The sequence below is a fragment of the Pleurodeles waltl genome, chromosome 4_1 (assembly GCF_031143425.1).
Source record: "Pleurodeles waltl isolate 20211129_DDA chromosome 4_1, aPleWal1.hap1.20221129, whole genome shotgun sequence".
In the NCBI taxonomy this organism is placed as follows: Eukaryota; Metazoa; Chordata; class Amphibia; order Caudata; family Salamandridae; genus Pleurodeles; species Pleurodeles waltl.
The window spans coordinates 484,930,382-484,943,383 of record NC_090442.1 but is presented as its reverse complement, the minus strand read 5'-3'; positions in this window follow the sequence as shown (position 1 = coordinate 484,943,383).

Below are 13,002 nucleotides of genomic sequence, written 5' to 3'. Positions count from 1 at the left end.
TGCACTTAAGTAACTTATAAGTCACCTATATGTCTAACCTTCACCTGGTGAAGGTTGGGTGCAAAGTTACTTAGTGTGCGGGCACCCTGGCACTAGCCAAGGTGCCCCCACATCGTTCAGGGCAAATTCCCCGGACTTTGTGAGTGCGGGGACACCATTACACGCGTCCACTGTACATAGGTCACTACCTATGTACAGCGTCACAATGGTAACTCCGAACATGGCCATGTAACATGTCTAAGATCATGGAATTGTCACCCCAATGCCATTCTGGCATTGGGGTGACAATTCCATGATCCCCCGGGTCTCTAGCACAGAACCCGGGTACTGCCAAACTGCCTTTCCGGGGTCTCCGCTGCAGCTGCTGCCAACCCCTCAGACTGGTTTCTGCCCTCCTGGGGTCCAGGCAGCCCTGGCCCAGGAAGGCAGAACAAAGGACTTCCTCTGAGAGAGGGTGTAACACCCTCTCCCTTTGGAAATAGGTGAGAGGGCTGGGGAGGAGTAGCCTCTCCCAGCCTCTGGAAATGCTTTGATGGGCACAGATGGTGCCCATCTCTGCATAACCCAGTCTACACTGGTTCAGGGATCCCCCAGCCCTGCTCTGGCGCGAAACTGGACAAAGGAAAGGGGAGTGACCACTCCCCTGACCTGCACCTCCCTGGGGAGGTGCCCAGAGCTCCTCCAGTGTGTCCCAGACCTCTGCCATCTTGGAAACAGAGGTGTTTGTGGCACACTGGACTGCTCTGAGTGGCCAGTGCCAGCAGGTGACGTCAGAGGCTCCTTCTGATAGGCTCTTACCTCTCTTGGTAGCCAATCCTCCTTCCTAGGTAGCCAAACCTCCTTTTCTGGCTATTTAGGGTCTCTGCTTTGGGGATCCCACCAGATAACGAATGCAAGAGCTTATCGGAGTTCCTCTGCATCTCCCTCTTCACCTTCTGCCAAAGGATTGACCGCTGACTGCTCAGGACGCCTGCAAAACTGCAATAAAGTAGCAAGACGACTACTAGTAACCTTGTATCGCTTCATCCTGCCGGCTTTCTCGACTGTTTCCTGGTGGTGCATGCTCTGGGGGTAGCCTGCCTCCTCTCTGCACCAGGAGCTCTGAAGAAATCTCCAGTGGGTCGACGGAATCTTCCCCCTGCAACCGCAGGCAACAAAAGACTGCATCACTGGTCCTCTGGGTCCCCCCTCAGCACGAGCGTGGTCCCTGGAACTCAGCAACTCTGTCCAAGTGACCCCTACAGTCCAGTGACTCTTCAGTCCAAGTTTGGTGGAGATAAGTCCTTGCCTCCCCACGCTAGACTGCATTGCTGGGTACCGCGTGATTTGCAGCTGCTCCGGCTCCTGTGCACTCTTCCCGGATTTCCTTCGTGCACAGCCAAGCCTGGGTCCCCAACACTCTAACCTGCAGTGCACAACCTTCTGAGTTGTCCTCTGGCGTCTTTTGTGACTTCGCGTGGACTCCGGTTCACTCTTAATCCAAGTGCCTGTTCAGGTACTTCTGCGGGTGCTGCCTGCTTCGGTGAGGGCTCCCTGACTTGCTGGGCTCCCCCCTCTGTCTCCTCATCCAGGTGGCGACATCCTGGTCCCTCCTGGGCCACAGCAGCATCCAAAAACCCTAACCGCAACCCTTGCAGCTAGCAAGGCTTGTTTGCAGTTTTTCTGCGTGGGAACACCTTTGCAAGCTTCATCGCGACGTGGGACATCCATCCTCCAAAGGGGAAGTACCTAGTCCTCTTCTTTCTTGCAGAACTCCAAGCTTCTTCCAACAGATGGCAGCTTCCTTGCACCCTCAGCTGGCATTTCCTGGGCTCCTGCCCACTCTCGACACTGTTGTGACTATTGGACTTGTCTTACAGGTACTCAGGTCTGAAAATCCACTGTTGTTGCATTGCTGGTGTTTGTTCTTCCTGCAGAATCCCCCTATCAAGACTTCTATGCTCTCTGGGGATAGTAGGTGCACTTTACATCTACCTTTCAGGGTCTTGGGGTGGGCTATTTTTCTGTAATTTTCTTACAGTCCCAGCAACCCTCTACAAGCTCACATAGGTTTGGGGTCCATTCGTGGTTCGCATTCCACTTTTGGAGTATATGGTTTGTGTTGCCCCTATTCCTATGTGCTCCTATTGCAATCTACTGTAATTTTACATTGCTTGCATTACTTTTCTTGCTATTACCTGCATAATTTTGGTTTGTGTACATATATCTTGTGTATATATCTTATTCTCATACTGAGGATACTCACTGAGATACTTTTGGCATATTGTCATAAAAATAAAGTACCTTTATTTTTAGTACTTCTGTGTATTGTGTTTTCTTATGATATTGTGTATATGACACCAGTGGTATAGTAGGAGCTTTACATGTCTCCTAGTTCAGCCTAAGCTGCTTTGCCATAGCTACCTTCTATCAGCCTAAGCTGCTAGAAACACCTCTTCTACACTAATAAGGGATAACTGGACCTGGCACAAGGTGTAGGTACCTCTGGTACCCACTACAAGCCAGGCCAGCCTCCTACAGCATGTACCTTTATACAATGTATGCACTTGTCAGGCTTAGCCATAAGTTGACATAACTGATACCACCTTGTCGACAAAAGTCACAATGTATGATGGCAGTTATTACACCAGTTGCTGTTACTATCTCATAAAATGCAATAAACTAAGTTTCAAAAGGTTACAAAAACAAAATACACTGAAGTACTTTACAAATAAATTACAAAACTATACTCACTCAGCTAACAGTTGTACATCCATTTTAGTGATGCCTGTGGGCATGTTATTTTAGCAACTAGGCCTTCTGGCTGTGCTCTTTAGGCTAGTAACATTTCATGTTATTTCATTTTATTCTTCTAGAATTAGCCACATTTTTGGAGGGGTTTTATTTTCCTTTATCTTGTCCTTTTGCCTAGGAAAGTATTACATTTCTTAGAACAACATTCTTTCACTCTGTGCTTTCTTCAAGGCTGCAGCAAAATAGGAGCAAGATAGGATTGTCGGCACAAGTGGTACACTGCGTCTCTAAACATTCACAGAAACACAGCGTTTTTTTACGTGGGGATACTTTCTCAGAACATCAGTTGTTTTATTATAAAAATATTTCACTGCCTCATGTATGTTAGAGGGAGGTTTCTGCCAGATGACCATGACTGCATGTTGTCTGACTTAGTTATAGCAGCTCGCTGAGGCTACTGGTTCCCTGGCCTACATGGGGTTGGTGTCTCTATAGATAACAGGCTTCACCACTACTGTCATCACGGGTATGGGGGATGATGTCTTCCCAGGGGGTATCCTGAAGGGCTCGTTAGGACTTATGCTGCTGTTTGTTAACATAGCTTAGGCAGGAATTACATATATTGTGCATAGTAGCAGTATGGTGGGACTTCTCTTGTTTCATTTTTCTTGTCACCATTTTGCTTCTAGTCTGTTTCATCATTCTAATTGTGTTTCATGTTATTTTGCCTCAGACACAGCCGATTCAATAAATCGTATTGAATCTTTTCCTGCCCCTGGTTGTCTTTGCATGTGTGAGACTAACATAAGTGAGAGATAAGGATGAGATCTGATCCACCACGATTTCCCTGAGAAGTAGCAATGTCATGCACCCACTTGCAACATATTGTCCCTTCTGTTGGGCAGAGATGAGGCACTGCTAGCTGGCTAGAAATGGGTTAATCCGACAGTTGTCACATGGTTTGGGATTCAACTCAGTTCCCCCAATTCATGTGATGCTGCCACCCAAATCCAGCAGCCTCATTGGTAGAATGCGAACCAATGCGACACAATATAGTAAAACTTCATCCCTTTTTATTTGATAGAAGGAACCAATTTTATCTTCTTATACACATCACTTGCCCAAGAACACAGTGGCTGCCAGATTCCTGACTTGATGTGTTTTCTCCACTGTCATTAGTTATTCCACTTCACACTTCTCTTTTTGCACTGTTCAAATTTTCCATGTTTCCATTTGAGGTTCCTTCTTTTCTTGTTCCCTGCAGATTGTTTTCTTGATTGCTCTTCTGTTTTGCCTTGCTGCAGAATCAGGCCATTGAGCTAGCTTTCTTTGGAAATATTCCTAGGTTTCTCATCCTCTGAATCAGCAGTTCCCGAGACCCCAAGACAGTGGGTTTAATTGGTATCTACACATCAATGCACCACATTTGCCCTTTTTCTAATACTGTGCTACTTGCTGTTTCAGAAGCTGGAGTGTTCACTGAGGTACCTGTGTTTGTTTTGCTTCCTTCCTCTTTCCAGTAGTCTGATCTATCGTTTTTCTATACATTTGCTGAGAACTGTGAGCCATATACTATAGGGCAGTTGGTGGCCAGTCCTAAGTATTCATGGTGCCACACTTTCACAGCAGTTTGCCATGCCTTTCTAAATGTGAATGCGGAGACTGGCCTTGTATTTACTGCAAAATAAGCTATCGAAGAGATGCATAGAGAATTACAAACAGTTAGTGATGCAGAGTTGGCCCGTTCCATAAACGTAGCCTTCCTTTAACCCTGGTGCTGCAGTCTATTAAGGCTCCGGAGAAGGCAGATCTATTTGCGTATGATTGAAGCCTCAGTATTCTCTCTAGCACTGCCTGAAAAATTCATGGGTGTCCCTTGGAATTCTTGGACTTCTTGCTCAGTGTCTGTTGCATTATCTGGCTCGTCTTTGACTGTTCAGTCTGATTCCTTAAGGGTATCTATCCTATCTGGTAAAAACACTTTGCCTACCAAAAGCCCAATCTTATTGAAGAAAGATGTGTTTTTTACAGCATTTTAGCACCTTTTATTTTGGAACTCTGGCCTGTTTTTGAATTGGAACAAGGCACAAAAGTATGTCTCTGTTAACATTTAAACAAGGGAATCTATGTGATCACCTACATTACTCATTTTCAGTGTATCAGTTTAGAAGCTGCTTGTATTGATGAATGGAGTTTAAGACCTTTACCATGGCCTGAAACAGGAGCTGAGAGATGCATTATTATTGGTATCTAACCAAGCAGAACTGTGGTATTAATTCAGATAGTATTACACGAACACAATTATACTAATAGTAAGAACTGAAGCACCAGAGCACACTGAATAATAAGCAACTTGAGTCCAATTAGTATATTTAGCCACTTCTGGTCACAGGGAAGATTTATTCCACAGAAGATAAGGTACAGCCACAGATGACGGGTAAACAAGCTGTAGAAGCATGACGCAAAAGAAGATTAAAGGTTGTGAAAAAGATAGTCTGGATGATGTTGGTGAGTGGTGATAACATCCAATCACAAGACATCACCATCATCTCCTACGCTGATGACACCCAACTCATCCTCTCCCTGACAGACCATACAACCATCATCAAGACCAACTTTATCAACTGCATCACCATATTAACAGACTGGATGCAAAACAACTGCCTGCAGCTCAGCTCAGACAAGACAGAAGTACTGGTCTTTGGCAACAAATCCTCCCCTTAGGACTTTACCTGGTGGCCATCGGCGCTTGGACCAACACCCACAGACCACAAAGAAATCTAGGTATCATCCTAGGCAAATGGATTCAGTGTGATAATTACATAGAATACATTCCTGAGAGTCCCGCACATTGATTTCCAACTGTATCTAAACTCCCAAGCTGGTAATTTTAGGAGTCGCATATGTAAAATGCTTAGAAAAGTTTGAGCTCCCAGGGCTGCTGTCATATACGGCTGAAGATTAGCGACACTGTACGACCTGGCTAAACCCTCTGCCCCCCTGATTTCCCCGGTTATGGCAATGTCCTGTTCTCTAGAGATCTGCGTGCCGTGTTCTTTCAGTATCTTTTACAAGAGGGCCTTCGATGTTAGGGGATCCGATGAATACGTGAGGACTAGATTAAAAAAAACCTTGGCGTGTCTGAGATAGGTGGCCCAGCTGCTGGAAACGTCTTCAAAGATTACTTTCAGCGAACCCCTCAAACTGTTGGTATTGGCCCTGGAGACAGCATGAAATAACTTGATTATGTCCATTTTACAATTTATATCCATATTTGTTATGTTAAATTCTAGGCATATCCCTGCGTGTCTGGTGGATTTAGGAATTTGAAAAATCCTTTTGTATGCTCTCATTTGACATTTCTCCAGAGTTTTTGTTATCCTGCCTGAGTATGCTAAATGGCCATAAGTAACAGTGGGTAGAAGTTTTGCTTTTATAACTCTCCTAATTGATTCGGATGTAGGGGCTTGGAGCCGGCGATAGTTTAGCTAAAGCGTAGGTGTTTCTTTCTGCCTTTGTCCTTAGTGCTGTTGCCTGTTGTACTATTTTACCGGTATTGGATAGCCATACCTGAGGTACTGGTATTTTTCTTCTGTGTCTATTCGTAAAGCGCCAAGCTTCCGTGCTCTTGGATATTTCTTCGACTGGCGTCCAAAAACCAACACCTTGGTTTTTGCTGCATTAACCTTCAGAGCGTTTTTTTCATTGTGATCATGCAGGATGGCCAAGCCGCTTTTCAAGCCCAGGTGAGTCTGGGCAAGCAGGACTAGGTCATCGGCACATTGGATTATTGGAAGCGCGGTCTTTCCCAGTTTCGGGGGGAAATTTATTTCCTCTGAGTAGTTCCTTACCAAGGTCGGCCGTATAAAGATTGAAAAGGGTGGGTGCAATGACCCAACCTTGTTTCAGGCCTTTGTTAGTATATATTCTTTTGGTCACACGTGTGTTTGAAACCTTTACTCTCAACCATCTGTCAGAGTAGAGTGCCATTATTGCCACCAGTAAATACCCTGGTATCCCCCAGGAGGCCAACTTCTTCCAGGGTGTGTGGCGTACTACGCCATCAAAAGCCGCACTGTAATCGCTGAAGCACACAAAGAGTGGTTGAGCAGCTGATTTCAAGGTTTTCTGTCCTAAATCGGCAAGAGCCAGCACATTGTCTAGGGTGGATGAGCATGGCCTAAATCCTGTTTGGTACATTGGTATAATGTTATTTTCTGTAATCCAATGTTCCAATTCCTGAAGCAGGACCCTTGCATAGGCCTTGCCGTCCACATCCAATAGGGCTATTAACCTATAATTTCCTAGGAGGGTAGAGTCACCCTTTTTCAGGCTCCAGGAACGTCTGATTGACGTAGGCAGTTGTTGAAGAGGGATGTCAAGGGGGCTTCCTTAAATATGCTCCCGGGTACACCATTTGGGCCTGGAGTTCCATCTCGCCTAGTACTATTTAGGATAATTTTAGTCGACTTGGCTGTGACCGTTACTGTAGTGTTTTCTAGACCTGAAAGATTAGGTTGCCTCCTCATGGTATCCATGGTACCCTGGGTTTCAATGCGTCTTAGATCTACGTAAAGGGAGCCCACGTGTTTTTTTTTTTTAACCAGACACTGGCTGCTATTGCGTTAGCCTTACTTGCTGGCTCATGTTCTAGGGCATTTATGTAATTCCAGAACTCTCTACTTTTGTTAGGGGGCAACAAAGCTTGTAGGTGGATCCACTGCTCTTCAATCTCCTGCTTCAGTTTCCATACCTTCCCCTTAAGATCGTTCTTCGCCTGTCTCCTGAGGGTTTCTACTGCCAAGGATTTGTTCCGTCTATCTTTTTTCTAGCTGCCTGCATTTTCGTTTGCTCTGAACATATTCCCTTGTTGAATTAGGCAGCCATAGCTTTTGTCTGTTGGTGTTTGAGCCCTTGTTGAGCTGAGCTGCTTAATGAGGACCATAAGGTTTTTATCATACGTGCCCACTGTTTACCAATATTGCTAATCTCTCATTCTAAGGTTGGGGGTCCATACGCCTTCTTCCAAAGCTCGTATTTTACCTTATCCTTCTCATTCCATTTGATTTTCTTTGTCAATGAACACAGGTTAGTTACGAGTTGCTGGCCACTACCTATGTAGGATGGCAGACTTGTTGCTTCCAAGGTAATTGTTATTGTAATGGGGTTTTGATCACTCTCAGGTCTTTGGATCACCTCATAATTTAGGCATCTATGCCATAGGGCTGGACTCAGGAAGATATAGTCTAATGTAGAGATATTATTAAATGTTGGAATAGATGGGCCCTGCCTTGTCGTCTTAACATGTGATGATCTCAGTTGTTGTTCTGTAAAAAGGGTCTCTAGGGCAGATCTCAAAGAATCTCCGGGGAGGCTCGCACCCTGCCCAAGTTGTTGAGTGTTGAAATCACCTGCGATTAGAAGTTCATGATCCGGTTACTCATATGCATATTCCTTTAGTGTAGATAAGATTGACTTAAGTTTTTGTCTGTTTAGTTTCTCGGTTAGGATTTAAGTATAAATTTATGATTGCAATTGGTGTTGCTTTTTTAGTCAGGGCAAAGCCATATGTGGTTATTATATGAACCTCGTTGGTTGATTTCTCCCACTGCTCGTTCTAAATTGACAAATGTTTCAAGACCGCCCATATGTCTTGTCTTACAAACAAGTTTTTCTTTTTTTGCGGGGGTATGAGTGGTTGCGAAACCTGCAATGGTTTGTGGTTCCTTCATCCAGGTTTCCTGGAAGCAGAGACTGTCTGCATTTTTTAGGAAATCCTCAATGTTGGAGCTAGCAATGAGAGAGGCAGGCCCTGCCACATTCCAACTGATGACCTTAATCATATTATCTATGTTGCTTTGTGGGGGTCCAAGATAGTTAGACACATTTTTTCATTGATGTTTAAAGCTGTAGGCAGCCAGTCCCAGGTCAACCTACCCGAGATGCAATAATCCGTTCATGCGCTCTCCAGTTGGGGCTTTCCAGCGTGCTTTATTAGCTGCACAGAGATCTTCTTGTCTATTATCAATGGTTCTACCTCTGGGGTGCCTCTCAAGGCGCTAAATGGTTCTTTTTATCGGGCGAATGGCTTGAATTTCCCTGGTCAGCACTTGCAGATAGCGCTCCTTTCTTGGTTTGCTAATTTTTAGGCCTCATTCTTCCAGGAGTCCCTCATATTCGAAGATTTTATCAACCAAGGTCTGGTTGGCCCAAGATGTTAATGTGGATTCACCTGGGCAGATCCATGGGTATTCGTTACAATTTACTGTTATGAGGTCCCCTGATGTGAAAATCATTAGTGATGGTATGTGATGCAATAATCTCAGGATGTTTGACCTGTTTAGTATATCCCAGGAGCCCTGTGATGCATATAGGGGTGAGAAAATTATTGTCGTCTGTTCGCCGATTTCCTTCTGAAATGTTTGTTTTTAAAGACCCCTGGAACAACCGCTCTTTCTCTGGCTTAATTATGATGTGGTGTTCAGATTGGACGGTGTGTTCGAACATTTGGTGTCTATGATCTCTGCTCCAGGCGTCCACCTGAGCAATCGCCATTGCGTCTGTACATGCAGGAAATTCTTCGATGAGCTTCCAATCGGCTCTTTTTTTGCTTGAGCTAGATTCCCGGAGGTATTCCACCTGTCTCCCTTCCTGTTCCATTCCATTCGGTTGATTACTGTGACCTTGTGTGAGTGGTTCCTGATATTGGTATTGAGTTGCAGGACTCGTCCAGACCTTTCTATTGTATGATTCATACTGTTTGAGAGTGTCATTATTAATATATGAGGGAATTTCTGTTTCCTTATCCCTTACAATGCCCCTTCTATCGACTGGGACCGGCTGACCGGTCAAGGGGGGCTGCTTCTTTTTGACTGCCCCTTCTATGACTGCCGCGCCTCCCTCCGCCGTGGCCAGTTGTTCTAGGGCCGTCGCAACCTCTGTCTCACCAGTCAATGAGGCTGCTTGGCCTCCTGTTGGAGTTGAGTTGGCCTTTACTATTTCATGCTCGTTGCCATTGGAGAGTGTTGAATCCGTGGCTGCTTTGTGTTCAATCGGCCCTATGGTAGAGCATTCATTCATTTTTATGCCCTTATAAGACTTTACCTTCCCTGTGCCTGTCCCTGGTCGATTACTCTACCAGTGTGTTTCTGTACACAGGTTTCATGTGTCACATTTCATTGTGGCCTCTGCCGGAAACTTGGATAGGACTCAATCTGCGTGGATGGCTGCTGAGGGTCCCCCAAATCCACTGTATCTGTGATTTTAATTTTTTTGCTTTGTGATTTTAAGTATTTTTTTCAGCCTCTTTTTCTGCCATCTTGTTAGTTGTGGTTGCTGCTTGGCCCTAAGATCATACTCGCACAATGGCTTGTGGTTTATGTTGGGAACTTGCTCTTCTATACTGTTTACTGACATTTTAGCTGCTACAGAAGGCTGCAGTTCTAGGGGTTCCGCTTTTTGTTGCATATTGTCTGATTCCAACTCCCCACTTCGCTCTTCCTCTTCTATGGGCACTGTTGGGCCTTCTTTGGAGGGTGACTCAAAGGGAACAGGATCTGGCTGGATGCCCACTGCTCCCATGTCAAATTTTTTTGCCGTTTCCTACAGCTGTTTTGCAGTGCTGGATAATGCTGGTTAGTAGGTCTGGGAGGATCGCCAGTTTGTCTATTATTTAATCATTCCGTGCCCCCATGGCCGCCCTATCCTCTCCCGCTATGGTCCCAGTAGTCTAATTTCCCACACAGTGAGTTAGTTAATATGCATTGGGCTAGCATGTGGGTTAGTTCTAGGTGGATCTTCATTTTGTGTGACTGCCAAGTTAAAGCTTTTACCGCAGCTAAAAGGGAGGCATTAATGGTCTCTGGTCTAACCACATCTCCCCTGTCCTTGTGGGGGTTGTTACGGAGTGGCTTTTCCTCCTTGGGATTCTTGGTGCCTTCCTCGGTGGCTGGTTCTCCCATGTTTATTTCTCACAGTGGCCAATCATCTTGCCCTAATATGGTTGGCCATTCCTGTGAGGCTTTCATTAAGCCATGTAGTGGGGTGGAGCAAGTTCGTCCCTTGTCTGTGGATTAATTTGCTTGAACCGCCTCGATTTGTGGTTGAGGTGGCTGGTGAATCTCGACCACTGTTGCCTGGTTGTTCCCATTTGGAGATTCCGTCTTCATTTTCCCTAGATCCACATAGACAATCCCTCTAATGGATGCTGGACCTGATTCCTCCAGCTCATACTCTGGACTCAACAGGTACAAATTGCTTATTTTGGCTCCCCCAAAAGGCACCAAAAGGGAGGCATTAATGGTCTCTGGTCTAACCACATCTCCCCTGTCCTTGTGGGGGTTGTTACGGAGTGGCTTTTCCTCCTTGGGATTCTTGGTGCCTTCCTCGGTGGCTGGTTCTCCCATGTTTATTTCTCACAGTGGCCAATCATCTTGCCCTAATATGGTTGGCCATTCCTGTGAGGCTTTCATTAAGCCATGTAGTGGGGTGGAGCAAGTTCGTCCCTTGTCTGTGGATTAATTTGCTTGAACCGCCTCGATTTGTGGTTGAGGTGGCTGGTGAATCTCGACCACTGTTGCCTGGTTGTTCCCATTTGGAGATTCCGTCTTCATTTTCCCTAGATCCACATAGACAATCCCTCTAATGGATGCTGGACCTGATTCCTCCAGCTCATACTCTGGACTCAACAGGTACAAATTGCTTATTTTGGCTCCCCCAAAAGGCACGTTTTTGTCATTCTTTGTCATTGTTTTTACTGTTGGGGCTATTCCAGCACTCATCCGAGGCAGGGTCTGCCAGTACAACCAGTTGTATGATTATTGAAGAGCCCATACCAAAGCTTGTCGCACATATTGTGGAGTCCAGCTCTTGCTCCTGCTCCTGTCTATATTCTCATTTGTACTCCGTTCGTATTGGCCTTGGCACTGTGGCGTGCTCCAGTGTCAGGAATAACAGGGTAGCTGGGGCCTGTGAAGCCTGTGGAGGAATAATGGAGTCACTCTCTTCGTCTCCCTCTCCTGTCCCGAGTCCTGCTCTTGTAAAGTAATTGTGAATGTAAGTTTTCTTTGATCTGGGACCCTTCCACTTGAGGACGGTCTTGGAGTCCATTGGAGTTTTGTTCTCGTCTGCTAGTTGCTGGCCTGTCATAGCGCTTGTTTCGTTTACCCCTCCTTCTTGGTGCTTCATTTCAATTGATGCTGCAGTACTCGCAATGCGCCTAGTAGAACACAGGACCAGGAAGGACGCCACTTGATCAAACTGTGTGGGCTGCACTGGACGTATGCTGGAGTGGGTTAAGTGCCGCCACACCCACCCTTGGAAAAGTGGGAGGGGGCACAAGCACGCTACCCACTGCTACTCGTTGCTGCTTGCGGCTGCAGTTTTCTCCGGTTTTGTGCCTGGTTCCCTATATCAAGGCCAAGGACGTGGTCTCAACCACTGAGTCGGTGAGGTTGTTGGCGTTGGGCGTGGGTGCTTAACTTTCAGCTGTCCCAAATAGTGGTGGTGATGCTGGAGGCCTTGCCTCCGCCTGCAGATCCTTATGGTGCCAAGTTAGAAGTTGCGGGTAACAAGGATGGCAGGGGCTGGAGGATTGTGCAGGAACCCTTCCCCTGGTCGGTGGGTCCAGAGGGCTGAATGTCCGCACAGACAGGTTCGGCCTTTGTAGGATTGTACTCCCAGGCAGACGAGCTGCTGACAAGCTGCTGCTTGTCGATGTTTGAATCTCTTTCAATTTCCCCAGGCTTGCCGGGAATTTTTCCCAAGTCGTGACCCAAAGGAAAGGTGTGCGATGCAGGCCAAGCCAAAACAAACTGGTGAAATAACAGGGAAGAATGTGCTGTAACAAGCTGCAACAAGCGGCGATGGATACGGAAGGATATAGATAGATGTAGAAAGCCAGGAACTCACCACGTCTCGTCAGGTCGGGCTGGGTCTATGGGTTTACAAAGTCACAGTCACCCTCATGGCATCACCGTTGCCCCTCCACTGCTCAGCTCAGACCTTTCCTGCCCTTTCCTGTGCTCCCGGCTCGGCGTGGGCTCACTGGGCTCCCTTTGGCGGGGGCTTTAGCGGTCAGTAGTCGGCGACTACAGGATGCACTCCAGCGCTCGCCCCTCGCACCCCGGCTTTTCCTCTGGCTTTCTCTGGGCATTTTCTCACTGTAGTCGCAGACTAAGAGGGGGAGAGGATCCTCCTCCACAGCCGTTCCTAGCCGATCCTAGCCACCAACTCCTTTTCGGTCTGGGCGGAGGCCTGGGGCTGAGGCAC